This window comes from Schistocerca piceifrons, chromosome 1 (assembly GCF_021461385.2).
Source record: "Schistocerca piceifrons isolate TAMUIC-IGC-003096 chromosome 1, iqSchPice1.1, whole genome shotgun sequence".
NCBI classification, from domain to species: Eukaryota; Metazoa; Arthropoda; class Insecta; order Orthoptera; family Acrididae; genus Schistocerca; species Schistocerca piceifrons.
In genome coordinates, this window is record NC_060138.1 from 111,069,472 (window position 1) to 111,084,342 (window position 14,871).

A 14,871-nucleotide genomic window follows, 5' to 3' on the forward strand; every position below is an offset into this window, starting at 1 on the left:
GCAGTCCACGTAGGCTATACTAGAACACACCAAGATCTCCATAAAATTTCAATGCAAATAAATGCCTGAATTTACAACAAATCGCTGACATGTAAACATAAACATAGACATGTTACATTACACGTAGCCAGAGCCAAGGCAGGCGAAGGTAGTCACTTAAAACACAATCTCAAGCCAGCTCTCAGCCAAGCTTGCAATATAAATGCGGAAGGAAGCAATTAAAATGCTTGGATCCAGAGTTAGGAACAGTAATACCTTCGCTTCCAGAATATCGGGTTTCGTTATCCGCAACTAAGAACGGAAGGTGCCAATATTTAGTTCCACCCTCGGTCAACGTGCAACCAAAATATGGCACGGCAACCAGGATAGTCACCGCTACAAAATGCTGCCAGCCCCCACAGCCCACGGAGCTACCAGCTTAGCTTACCTCCCGGCCCCTGAGCGCCACCTACACACACGACGCGACAGCGAACCACAGATATGCAAGCAGCTATGGATCGACTCGAAATAAGCTGCCACACTTCGGGTCTGTCATTCCATGTGTGTAATGGGAGGGACGTCTTTCGTGTTGGTACCATACTAATTGCATTATGTCTTCCAATGACTGTAGCAGCAGCAGCAGCAGCAGCAGCAGCATTCCCTCGGAACTCGAGACACTTCAGTGTAGTTAGATTCCCGTCAATAAAACAGGGACCAAAGATACGGATCTCGAAAAACGCACACCAGAGGTTGAGAGACCAAGAGCGTTGTTTCTATCCACTTCTTTGAGTTGGATTAGTGCATGCTCCGAAGATTGACATGCCCAAGGTATGTAAACGATGCTTCTTCCGCAAACAAAATTTCACGTAGATATGCCGCATCACTTTGCACTTTTCGTAGGTAACGGAGCCGTGCCTGGCTTGTGTTCGTGCCATCTCTTATTTAACACCCTGTTTTTACCGTACTGCCGCCCGTTATGTTAATTTTCAATTACTGGTGTCACTGAGTTGCTGTCTTGCCTGCCCGGGAGCGGCAGCAGCAGCGCTTATCGATTTAGGCCTTGCCTTATTATCTTTGCTGAACTGCTATTACTTCCTGGTCGTCGTGTGTCGGCCAAGAAGTTGGAACGCGCCTGCAGTGCAGTTCGGACCGGGCAATGAAGTTAGTTGGAACGCGCCAGCATCAGACTTCGGACCCGGCAGTCGGACAGTTGGGACGCGTCAGAAGTTCGGTCGGGTTGGAGAGGCAGTGAGGTTCGGATAGCCGCGACTCGCCCTACCCTTGCCGGCACACATGGCTGGGGACGGTCTTGGTTGATCGTCGGTTGGTCATCTTACCGGACGACGTGTATTTGCTCGCCGAATAGCATGGGTTGGCTGCGTGTGCCAACTCGTGGTACGTCCTTGTTCTGATCAGTCACTGCCATTAGCATTGTCTAGTTCTTCGTGCAAGTGTTCGTGAAATTGTGTGTGGTTATGTGGTTTTGACTGATAAGTCATTTAAAGTGTTATATTGCTAGAGAAGGCCGAAATGCACGCTATAAGCTCACGCAGGATGGCGTGAGGTCTGAAACAGGATACGTAATGAATGCTATAAAGAAAAGTACGTAGCTTCTGGAATACTTAACTTTAATCCATCATTTCTATACATCGTTCTTGATGAGACATGCTTCATACGATAACTGTCAATTGCTACGGCGCCTTGCTAGGTCGTAGCCATTGACTTAGCTGAAGGCTAGTCTAACTATCTTCTCTGCAAATAAACGAGCCTTCGTCAGTGTTGCATCGCTAGCTAAGTCGTCCGTACAACTGGGGCGAGTGCTAGTAAGTCTCTCGAGACCTGCCGTGTGGTGGCGCTCGGTCTGCGATCACTGACAGTGGCGACACGCGGGTCCGACATGTACTAATGGACCGCGGCCGATTTAAAGCTACCACCTAGCAAGTGTGGTGTCTGGCGGTGACACCACATAAAGATTGTCGGCGTACTGGCCCTGAATTGGTCGGTTGGCGTGGAGTAGCGAGGAAGGACAGAATATCCATCACTCGCCAAACGATTGCCGACACACACGTTTGAGTGGCAACGACCTTGCTTGGCCTTTTGGTCGGTCGTCTGATTGGACTACGTGTATTTGGGTCGTCCACCGCTTATGTGATCCGTTCTGGTTGTAGTTCCAGTCTCCGCTGTTAGCATCGTTTGAGTTTTGGTGCAAATGTTGAGCAGAACTGATCTTGATCGTTGGTCCGTTGACTGCCGGTCGGTTGGGTTGTCGTCGGATCGTGAATGGTCGGCCCAACTGCCTGTCTCGCCTAAGCGAGCGTTAGTGTTTGGATTCCAGGCCGACTCTCGAACATCTGAGCGCCCTTGGATGTACTGCCCTATTTTTTTTAAAATTTGTTCTTATTGTTTGTACTTGTATGGCTTATAGCTGATTTTTGTTTTAAATTAGAGTTGTTTTCCTCTTAACACCTTCAGCCTATTTTAAAGTACTGTTTTACGTAAGCCCTTTGGCGTTTTTAAAAATTTTAATGTCGTTGAATTTTTAAGCCTTGGGCCTTCAGCCGATTTTGAGTTTGAATTGTTGTGCTCTTAGGGCCTTCAGCCTAGTTTAAAAAGCCAAGGTCTTACGTGAAACAGATCTTTAACTTGTTGAATTTTAAGTGTCGGCCTTCAACAGATTGTGAGTTTGAGTTGCTGTGCTCTTAAGGGCTTCAGCCTAGTTCAAATAACTGTTTCACGTATGGCCTTTGGTATTTTAAAAAAATTAATGTTTTGGAGTTTCAAGTATTAGGCCTTCAGCCGATTTCAATTTAACTTGTTACTTCAGCCTAACTAAAGAACTGTTATAAGGCTTGCCTTTTAAATTTCTGATTATGCTTGCGTTTTAAGTTATTGGCCTTCAGCTGTTTTTAAATTAAAGGGGCTTTCAGCCGGTAATTAAGTCCCAAAGATTAAAGCTGTGTCTTTAAAAATTTTTTGGGGGGGATCCTGTAATGTTTAATCTAATAATACAGTTGTATGTTCGAGTGCAACTGACAGCCCCTTATTTTGGCCCCTTCCCACAATTTATATTATCTGTCCTGTCGTGCGGGATTAGCAGATCGTCTCAATAACCTTTGGTGAACTGTAACAAATTTTGGCAGCCACTGCCCTGAAGCTGTAGATGTAGCGAAATGTAAAGAGCATGAAGTGCTATGGAAGGTAGTGTTAGCGCAACACTCGTTCGGTTGATCCCTCTCGTACTTCCAAGGTGCCTCTTTGCGACATTTTCACTGCAGTTAACTGCTGCTAAAAAGTTAATTTCATTTCTTTCATCAGTTGCTCTTTTCTCTGTGGCGTTTTTTACTCTTCCCACTTCCAGTTTCTAGAACTTTGTTCTGTAATGATTGCAAAGTGAGCCCCACGAGAAAGACAGGCCGCGGCGCGTATTACAAGGAGGTAGGTCGAGCTCGCTCAACTCAGCAGACAAACTGCATTTCTGCAACTGTCAACTCGTAACTAGGTGTCTACGTACAAAGGAGAATTCTATCTTCTACGAGAAGCCGCTATTATGGAGTTTTAATGTTATTAGTCCTACAATGATAGAAAATCCACAAGGCTAGTGATAATTTATGACGGCTGTAATGGGGTATAATAAAATTAAAATCATGCCAGAATGACTGTCCGCTGCATAAAGCACCACATCTTGTATGACATCAGGACTGTTAAGCATAAGAGACTAAATGCTATACCGCTACGGTCGCAGGTTCGAATCCTGCCTCGGGCATGGATGTGTGTGATGTCCTTAGGTTAATTAGGTTTAAGTAGTTCCAAGTTCTAGGGGACTGATGACCTCAGAAGTTAAGTCCCATAGTGCTCAGAGCCATTTGAACCATTTGAATTAAATGCTATAAACAAGGCGTTACACCATTTCTGTCGAGAACTGATCTTAAATTTTGTTGTAGACTAGTAATCAGTAAGACATCGTAACAGTAAATTCCAGTAGAAGATGCAATTCTCATTAGTACGTATACATCCAGTTGCGAGGTTTAAAAACGCATTTTGTCTGCTGACAAGGGAACATCCCCAACGCACCCCCCTCAGATTTAGTTATAAGTTGGCACAGTGGACATGCCTTGAAAAACTAAACACAGACCAATCGAGAAAACAGGAAGAAGTTGTGTGGAACTATGAAAAAAAAGCAAAATATACAAACTGAGTAGTCCATGCACACGACAGGCAACATCAAGGCTAATGTCAGCACGGGAGCGCCGTGGTCCCGTGGTTAGGGTGAGCAGCTGCCGAGCCAGAGGTCCTTGGTTCAAGTCTTCCCTCAAGTGAAAAGTTTAATTTTTTATTTTCAGACAATTATTATCTGTCCGTCCGATGTGATCACTTTTTTTTGTGAGTGGTTATCACATCCACAAGAAAACCTAAATCGGGCAAGGTAGAAGAATCTTTTTACCCATTCGCCAAGTGTACAAGGTAGGTGGGTCGACAACATATTCATGTCATGTGACTCACATGCCGTCACCAGTGTCGAATAGAATACATCAGACGTGTTTTCCTGTGGAGGAATCGGTTGACCTATGACCTTGCGATCAAATGTATTCGGTTACCATTGGAGAGGCATGTCCTTTCGTCTACTAATCGCACGGTTTTGCGGTGCGGTCGCCAAACACAGACACTAAACTTATTACAGTGAACAGAGACGTTAATGAACGAACGGACAGATCATAATTTTGCGATAATAAAAAAGTAAAGTTTTCGCGCGAGGAAAGATTTGAACCAAGGACCTCTCGTTCCGCAGTTGCTCACGCTAACCACGGGACCACGGCGCTCCTAAACTTACGTAAGCCTTGATGTTGCTTATCTTTTACATGGGCTACTCAGTTTATATATTTTGCTTATTTTTTCATAGTTCCACACAACTTCTTCATGTTTTCTCGATTGATCTGTGTTCAGTTTTTCAAGATCTATCCACTGTGCCAACTTATAACTAAATCTGAGGGGGGTGCGATGGGGAGGTTCCCTTGTGAGATGAGCGAGCGAACTCAGTCCGCGGCCTGTCTTTCCCACGAGCCTCGTTGCAAAGACAGATCGTGAGTGTAGAAAAATTTCCGCTACCAGTCACAATAAAAGGTTATTTATTTGTTGCAAGATCGGTTTCGGGATTACGCCCATCTTCAGGGCTTTATACATTCATGTACATGTTTATATGCTGGAGATCACTGTATAAATACAAAAAAAATTTTCTTGTGACTAAACAGATACAAGTGGGACAATTGTAAGTGGCAAGGCAGCATTTGTAGAAAAGATATCTGTACTTACATAAAGCTGAACTATTATTATTATAGTTACCGTGTGGTGACCATTTTTCCACTTAGTTACACACTTGCTTTCATTTTCACGTCCATATTTCAGTTCTATAAAGTTTAGCTGTATGTTTCACTATTACAATATGCACTCGTGAGATACACTGTGTTTACATACAAACATGTGGGCTGTGGTCAAATAACTTGGACGTAGCAGGTGTAAAGATGTTGCTCATACAAAAACATGTAGGTCATGGTCAAAGGACTTAGCCACAGGAAGTGCAAGAGTGTTTCACATATAGAAAAGTCACGGAGTTAAACAGCATCCACTATGGATAAAATTCATTAGATCGTGAGTGGTTTGTAGGATCTGGATACTCTTCGACATACGATCGCCGGCCATGGTGGCCGAGCGGTTCCAGGCGCTACAATCTGGAACCGCGCGACCGCTACGATCGCAGGTTCGAATCCTGCCTCGGGCATGGATGTGCGTGATGTCCTTAGGTTAGTTGGGTTTAAGTAGTTCTCAGTTTTAGGGGACTGATGACCTGAGAAGTTAAGTCCCATAGTGCTCAGAGCCATTTGAACCATTTTGAACTAGCAATTGTCAGGAAATTTGCATATTGTCCGCTATAACTTAGCGAAAGTCACGCGTCGATATATTTACTAATTCTGGATATATTTGGGGTGGCCTCTCCTAGTTGCATCATCTGGTATATGCGGAACACAGACGATTGGGGAACATCACCAATAAATAGGTATACTATATATGACGGTAGTTCCCGAAAGAACAGTTACCGCCGATGACCATGCAGCTTTGCTAGAAATGAAATAATAATTAAATTGACACCCTAGCTGCAAGCAGGCTTTCATACACTTCATTGGGGACATGTTGAAAATGTGTGCCCCGACCGGGACTCGAACCCGGGATCTCCTGCTTACGTGGCAGACGCTCTATCCATCTGAGCCACCGCGGGCACAGAGGATAGTGCGTCTGCAGGGACTTATCCCTTGCACGCCCCCCGTGAGATCCACATTCCCAACATGTCCACAACACTACATTCGTAGTGCGCCTAATAGATGTTTGCCCATCATACTCATTACTCGTGGCAGATTAATCTACCATTTCTATCATTTCTAGCAAAGCTGCATGGTCATCGACGGTAACTGTTCTTTCGGGAACAGATACTACCGTCATATATAGTTAAAAATATGGGTTCCCGGCCTTTGACCTTCTTGTGCGAACGCACACGCTATGCCCGAACTCGTACGGGACTTGGTAGATTAATCTGCCGCGAGTAATGAGTATGATGGGCAAACATCTATTAGGCGCACTACGAATGTAGTGGTGTGGACATGTTGGGAATGTGGATCTCACGGGGGGCGTGCAAGGGATAAGTCCCTGCAGACGCACTATCCTCTGTGCCCGCGGTGGCTCAGATGGATAGAGCGTCTGCCATGTAAGCAGGAGATCCCGGGTTCGAGTCCCGGTCGGGGCACACATTTTCAACATGTCCCCAATGAAGTGTATCAACGCCTGCTTGCAGCTAGGGTGTCAGTTTAATTATCATTTCAAATAGGTATACTGCTGCGCCACTACATCCATGTCCCGACCTTCCATTCATCTTCATGCTTTAACCTGAACCATTCTCTCCCGTCATAACTTCAATCAACTCTCACTTCTCAATGATGAAATGTCCCGAGATGTACCCTTATTTTCAGACGTAGTCACAACGCTCAAGGTGACAGCATCCACTTTACTCTCTTCCTCTTCCTCCCCATCAGTGACTTTTGCAAGCAACATGCAGTTCCTCAAAGCCTCATCGCCATCCTCTTCATTCCACGTCCATCATGCACATATAATTTTCATGCACGACCAGCATCACCACTGTATCGAAGTTTCTTTAACATTATTATAAGTGACTATATTTTATTTTATGTATACAAATTGAAACGTCGAGTGAAAATGTGTACCAAGGCCAGGATTGGACCCGGGTTTCCCGCTTACAAGGCAGGTGCGCCAGTCACTAAGCCGCCTTGGCACAGCAGTTCACTCAGCTGCACGAATTACCCTGACAGGCCTCCCTCCTCGGTCCAAATTCTCATTGCCGCCCCAGTCTACTTCAAATTCGACCTTACGCACGAACAGAACTGCCGAGGCTCTCCAAGTTCTGGAATAGCATCTCAGCATCAAACGTAAGGGGGTTGGGGGGTCCAGGGTGAGACCCAGGTGCAAGTACTTACGTAAATTAAATGACACAATTTCAGAGCCTCAGCAGTTCTGTTCGTGTGTAAGGGGAATTTGCAGTAGACTGGGGTGGCAATGAGAATTTCGATCGAGGAGAGAGGCGTGCCAGGGTAATTCGTGGAACCGCTGTGACGAGCTGGCTTCGTGGCGCCGTCACGGTAGCTCGGCATGTTCGTCGGAGGGCTGCTCGTCCTCTGTAATAAAAAACTGAGTAAAGGAATCAACGATCAACTTGACGTCCGCCCAGACCAAACGCAACGAACAATAGCGAACAAAATGGAAAAGAAAGTGGCTAACGCACCTGCCTTGTAAGCAGAAGACCATGATTCGATTCCCGGCGTTGGTAAAAATTTTCACCCTTCGCTTCAGTCTGTGTGCATAAAATCATATTTGTACGAGACCAGGAAAGTCCGTGAAACTGTGTAATTTCATCTGATTACATATAAACAGTAATTTAAAACCGTTTAAAAATTTTTTAATATCATGCAAATGGTTTACAATTTCCTTTTGTAAGAAATTTGGTTTACTGTCATCTGTTTCATGTAATTCAAAACTAATTTTAAATATGTGTAACCTACGTCTGAAAGTGGTTTTTGTTCGGGCAGACTGTAAGGCACCGTGGCTGAGAAAGTTGGTCAGCGTACTTCTATCATGTCAGAAAACATACATATATAAGCAAAGTAATAAATAGATACTTTCAGTCTGGTACTATAAGCATTACCAGCTCTCTACAAACAGATGTTACAGAGTAACATGCATTTTAAATGCTGTGAGACCAATATTTAGCTACCTCACAAGCTTCGTAGGTAGCTGCCATCAGTTCTTCTAGGGAGCACGTAGTTGGACACAGCTTGCTTGCTTCGTGCTCTCCTCTTCGCCGCGTTTGTACAGTGTGGAGTCACAAGAAAATCCCCAATTCTTCACGTTGGTCTTACAGCTGCCGACTTCAGATTGTAGTCTGTTGAGTGTTTTCCATGTCGACCAGCTTTCTTCATGGTCACAAGGTAAATTCTCACAATGGTGTCATCCATTCTGTGATGTTTCGGTCTCGGATAGGCCAGGAATTTAGTCTGAGTGCTGAACGTTATTCAATGACGATTTCTGTAGTACGGAGGAAACTTCATCGTGATTTGAATAGCGGAGTTGCTGGTGAACACCCATACAAGGGGTGGGTCTCTAGATTTATTGTTTGGTCGGCTGTTCACTTGGTACCGTCATAAGCATGTGAAGAACGGTGAAGACATGAGATGTTCGATGTTCACAACTCGTCACAGAGGATAGAGGTCGGAGACATGGTTACTCTGTATAGCAAGACAGGAAGTGATCTGTGGCAGATCTGACGTGTTCCCATGTTGACCCAATGACATTGTCAGTTAGAATCGCAGTGAGTACTACATCATCGTAACCACACGATGGGCTGATGGAAACACATCGCCAGGTCTGATGTAGCTTATTTCTCTTTACCAGGTCGAAATGGGCAATTCTTGATCACCTGTGGGCCTTATTGGCATACTTACTTAAGCTCGTGGGCCTCGCACCCGTAACACATAAAGTCATAACTAGTGTTCGGATCGATATGCACTTAAAACCCACGAAATATGCGCCAAAACTCCTCGAAATATACAGTTAAAATATGCTCTGACTACCAGTATAAGCCTTTAAATATGCAGCTAAAATTCTTTAATTGTCCATTTCTTTTAGATAAATTCTTTAAATGATGCATCTTACTTGGAAAAGTTAATGAATAACCATCAAATATTTTACATAATGGATATAATTCAGTGAATAAAATTAAGTATAACATAGGTACTTACACGATAAGTTTGTTAAATTCTAAAAATTAGTTTGTTTGAACTACCATCATTTTTTCCGTATTCTCTACATGAAAATTTTTCCTGTGGTCTGATAATAACATTTACAATCTTGAAAATGATCGTTCAACATCACATGACACTACAGGTAAAAATTTAAGAGCAGCGACATCAGACGACGTGAAATGATCTAAATTCTCGGAGCGTTTCTCTCCTTCCAGTAATTGAGCGATCTTCCGAATCGTAGGCCAACCAGGATTTCTATGAAGAACTGCATCCAATTTGCTTCTCTCACCGATAGGACCTGGCAAACTCTTGCTCTGTGTCCCGAGTCCTTCGATGGGACCGATGACCGTAGCAGTCTGGTCCCTTTAATCCCACAAACCTTCGATGGGAGCCACTGCCTTCGGATGAAAGATAGGCTGTGTAACACGCTGGAGTTCTTCAGGGCGTCCTTGGCGTTTGGTATGGCTAAATTTTCGCTATGTTCAAAGCCCTTTAGGACCTGGAACAAGAAAGTAGTAATCTAGTGAATGTCGGTTTCAAACTGAAAAACTGCTGTACAGGGAAATAATCTTAATAATGGAATTTATGTTGTGTTCGTTTTCTTTGCTTATTCAATTTATCCAGAACTACCCCATACGCATCCATATCTCTTCAACTTTTCTCTGGTTGTCTGCATAATAGTCTGCAGCTGAAATCCACGTTCCCCACCTCGTCAAGACTGGTTCAGGTGGCAGAGGACAGTCAGGGTGAGCAGTGTTGAAAGCTCTCACTCGACTTGGTTCCCTGATGAAAACCTTCTTTGCCGAAGATATAAGGCTGTTGACCTCTGGCATTGTGACTCTGACCTCTTCAGCGACTCGATGGATGCCATGAGCCAGACACGTGAGGTGAATAATTTTATGGTAAAACACCCGGATGCTTTCTGTGGCCTTCAGCATATATGCGGCACTATCCCTCACAATGGTCAAAACCTTGTTCTCCCGCCGGCCGGTGTAGCCGTGCGGTTCTAGGCGATTCAGCCTGGAACCGCGTGACCGCTACGGTCGCAGGTTCGAATCCTTCCTGGGGCATGGATGTGTGTGATGTCCTTAGGTTAGATAGGTTTAAGTAGTTCTAAGTTCTAGGGGACTGATGACCTCCGATGTTAAGTCCCATAGTGCTCTGAGCCATTTGAACCATTTTTAACCTAGTTCTCCCCACGTTTCTGATCTTCACTTCTCCATAGCATGCCTGAAAGAAGATCAAACGATTTTACAAATTTTACAAATTTACAAATGTTATTATTGGCTCGAGACACGATGTGAAAAACTAATTATTGGCTCGGGATATGATGTGAATAGCTGCACTATTATGTTACCTGTAATTTATTTTAAACTGTTCAATATTGGTGAAACTTACACAATGTCCGTGCAATCGTGGCGTGTGTCGTTCGTTCCACTTGTTTGCACAGTATGTGTCCTCGTCCAGCCTCGTCAGCAGAGAGTTTTCCGACTATGACGTGCACCGTATATCGACCACAAGAATCAGTGGTTTCGTCAACGGATAGCCAGACTGGAGAATCACCAATGTCTTTCCTAATATTCTCCAATGTCTGTAATAGAGAAACATAAATTAAAAAATACATGTAAACATGTGAACACTACGTAGGAAACACACACATGAAAACAAACTATATCCGTTTTAGCACTTACCTACATTTTGACTATTTTCGTATGTATATACATTGACCAAAATAATAGTCGTTTCATTCGCACAAAAAATTATATTCTTTAAAAATAAATTTACTTTCTTTTTTGCAGTGGACTTTTAGAGACAGACTGCCTCCTTCTCAAATCCTTACTTCATTTGTCTTTTCCTTTCTTGAAGAACTTCACTCACTTTAAATTTACTTTTCTTTACGTTCAAGTAACAATGCTCATTCAACAAAAATAAACATTTAAACATAATTTAAATTTAGTTTTCGAGTTTTTTTTAAAACTAAATGACTATTATTTTACCATGTATATACCAAATTTCATCCATTGACTTTCACACACCTACGTTCACAAAAATTACCGAAAAAACTTATCTTTTCATACAATGGGTCCACATAGTTCTTTCTGAGCGTTGACTCGTGAGGAATATCTTTTCCTGTATAGGCCGGCCGTGGTGGCCGAGCGATTGTAGGCGCTACGGTCTGGAACCGCGCGACTGCTACGGTCGCAGGTTCGAATCCTGCCTCGGGCATGGATGTTTGTTCTGCCCTTAGGTTAGTTAGGTTTAAGTAGTTCTAAGTTCTAGGGGACTGATGACCTTAGAAGTTAAGTCCCATAGTGCTCATAGCCATTTGAACCATTTTTCCTGTATATTTTTTCAAGAAGGTCCTTAATCCTTCATTATTCAGGCTATTCAAGGGGATGTTTGTTTTTATTAAAGCCTCGCAAAGATCTTCATTGAACTCATTTTTGTTGTCCATATGCTTCGAAAATGAGGAGATCAGTAGTTGCTGTGAAGTTTTTAACCGTGTCTTGGTTACGTTGTTCTGGTGCTGAGATGTCTTTATATGCTGATCCAGCTGAAATTTTTTGTCAACCCTGACCTAAAGCGTTGGAGATGTGAATAAATATCAATAAGTACGTACAATAGTACAAAAATGTAAGAGAACAGTGTGTACCAGCGAGATGGTCACTCAAAAAAATGAATTAGGGCTACAGTTGGAACAATTGGAACTTCTATCTCCTTACAACATTTAACATTTTTTTAATTTGCAAGAACGCCGAAGGTACCGGTAATGCCTAAAGTTTTTTTTTGTTTCTTCCCATTCGTACATAGAAAACATGCACGCAAATTTACAAATGAACTTAATAATTGTTTTAATGTCTTGGAAAAATTACCGAAAAAGAAAAAAACAAAATTAAACTTTCTTCTTTTTCACATAGTTGGCAGAATATCATTTTTTTTTTAAAAAAAGAAGCACAGCTTTAGTTTTGGAACTTAATTAGCGGGTGAATGCGCCTACAATCTTATACCTTAAGGGCAAGTCCACTTTAATTTAAAAACGACTGAAAGCCAATAATTTAAAGCTCAACCAAAATCAAATCCTTAATTAGGCTGAAGGCGCAAAGAATCTGACACTCTAAGAGCAAAACAACTAAAATTCAAAATCGACTGAGGACCCAACACTTAAGACTCATAGGCCATAATTATGAGCTCAGACTGGGAACGTACTTCTCTTCGTTGGTACACTCCAGCAGTGGCGAAATGGCATGGCACATGGGCGAAGTAAGCAAAGGTTTCAGTGATTTCTGTCATGAGCTGCAAACCTGAGGCGAACCGAGCGTTGGCGGAAATATGAGTATGCGTCCCGGACAGATTACGATGAGCGCTTCCAGCTCTGCCTCACACCAATTTCTTACGCAGACCAGATTGAAATCAATCGTCGTTTGCCCACCCGTGGTATGCGCTGTAATCCAGGCGAACGTTTGCTTGAACCACGTCATGGTCGCAGGCCGTTGGGGGAAGGATTGCGTCATGTGGAAGATACACCTTGGCCTCCACGGGACGTGTAGCTGTCCGTGTGACAGAATTGTGCTAGAGTGGTTTGGGGAGCATGACAGTGAACTCACTTCGATCCCTTGCCCACCAAATTCGCCTGATGTAAATCCAGTAGAACACATCTGGGATTCTATAGGATGGCAGCTTGGGGCCTACAGACCACTGCACCGTCCCTTACGAGAATTGTGTGTTTTATGCGTGGACATCTGGTGCCAAACATCTCCAGAAACATACTAAGAATGTGTCGAATCCATGTCGCGCTGCATCATTGCTGTATTGTCCGTCCCTGGTAGCTGAGTGGTCAGTGCGACGGAATGTCATACCTAACGGCTCGGGTTCGATTCCCAGCTGGTCGGAGATTTTCTCGGCTCGGGGACTGGGTGTTGTGTTGTCCTTGTCATCATGATTTCATCCCCATCGACACGCAAGTGGCCGAAGTGGCGTCAACTCGAAAGACTTGCACCAGGCGAACGGTCTACCCGACGGGAGGCCCTAGCCACACGGCATTATCATTGCTGTATTCCATTCCAAAGCCGGAGCAACACGAAAGTGCTACGGAGATGTTAAGAGAACAAAAATTTCAATACTTGAAAGAAAGACAGTTCTGTCTATTGAACATTCACTGCCTGACAAAAAATGTAAAGAACCCAGAAATGGAGGAGGAAACTAAATGAACATTCACGGGTGGAGAGCGTACGTGATGTTATTTCGGTTAGTACAATATCCAGTCAAATTTAAAAAGAACTTGACAGTACGATTCACTTAACAGTAAGACGTTGCACCCATTCTAACCTGAATGGATGTACTGACTCGGCTGCAAGCGTATCATAAAGCTATTGCATACTCTCCCGAGGCTAACTGCTCACAACTGCTCTAATTAATCATTGATATCCTGGACAGTGGCGATGGGACGGAGTTGACAATCGAGCTGGTCGCACATGTCCTATCAAGGACAGATCAAGCGATCTTCTTGGCCAAGGGATTACCCCAAAAGCACACGGACAGCTAGTAGAGAATGTGCCATGTGTGCATTAGCATTGTCCTATTGAAAAGTGGCACAACTGTAGGCACATGAGAGGACACAGAATGTCTGATGAACCGTTTTGCCGTCCGAGTTCCCCTTATAACTACCTCAGTCACGACTAGCCGCTACTTGAAGTCATATACGTTGATTCTCCACGCCATGATGCCAGAAGTAACACCATTGTGCCTCTGCAAAACATTGGAGTACTGGGACCTCTCTCCAAATCGCCGCTATACTCGCCCTGTGAGTCATCTAGGGTAGTGCAGAACCACGATTTGTCAATGAACACAGAACGACGCCATTCACCAGCAGTTCATGTTTCCAGGTCACGACACCAGCCGGCCGCTGTGGCCGAGCGGTTATAGGCGCTTCAGCCCGGAACCGCGCTGCTGCTACGGTCGGAGGTTCGAATCCTGCCTCGGGCATGGATGTGTGTGATGTCCTTAGGTTAGTTAGGTTTAAGTAGTTCTAAGTTCTAGGGGACTGATGACATCAGAAGTTGAGTCCCATAGTGCTCAGAGCCATTTGAACCATTTGTCTACTCCTAGTGCGGGACGACACAGGATATGACTGGGAGTCTATTAGTTGCTCTCGGATCGCAGGCGCAGATAGTACGATGTGCTTGGTGCAATGTTCGGCGATTCTGCCTCGTGGGGATCAGACGTGGTCGTCAAGGACCTCGACGAGCAGGCCTGCTCTACTCCAACGACCCGAATCCCCCACGAATCCGATATTGCATTATTCCACCAGCCAGCCAAATGGTGCTGATAACGCTTGCCTACACGAGTGCTCGGCATCCCGGCGCCCTTCACGGTGATCATTCTACATCTGGCGCTGTTCATGACCGTTATATACCCTAACAAGCCCGGTAACACTGCTAAACTCGATGACCAACGCACTCTACCTATCTACCTATCACAAGGATCGCCACTGTAATAATGTTGATACCCTTCGATGGTGTATGCATGTTCGAAGTTC

The 14,871-nt window shown here is 44.2% G+C and overlaps 1 protein-coding gene and 2 non-coding genes across 3 annotated transcripts in view; 2 read left to right on the forward strand and 1 right to left on the reverse strand.

The window, feature by feature from the left end:
• The window catches only part of LOC124785008, a 960,541-nt gene that overhangs the window by 98,307 nt on the left and 847,363 nt on the right, over positions 1-14,871 (forward strand). The window lies entirely within an intron of this gene.
• Trnat-cgu lies at positions 6,174-6,248 on the reverse strand. Its single transcript has one exon. It is a non-coding gene; the product is annotated as a tRNA-Thr (tRNA).
• On the forward strand, positions 6,695-6,769 carry Trnat-ugu. The gene has a single exon. It is a non-coding gene; the product is annotated as a tRNA-Thr (tRNA).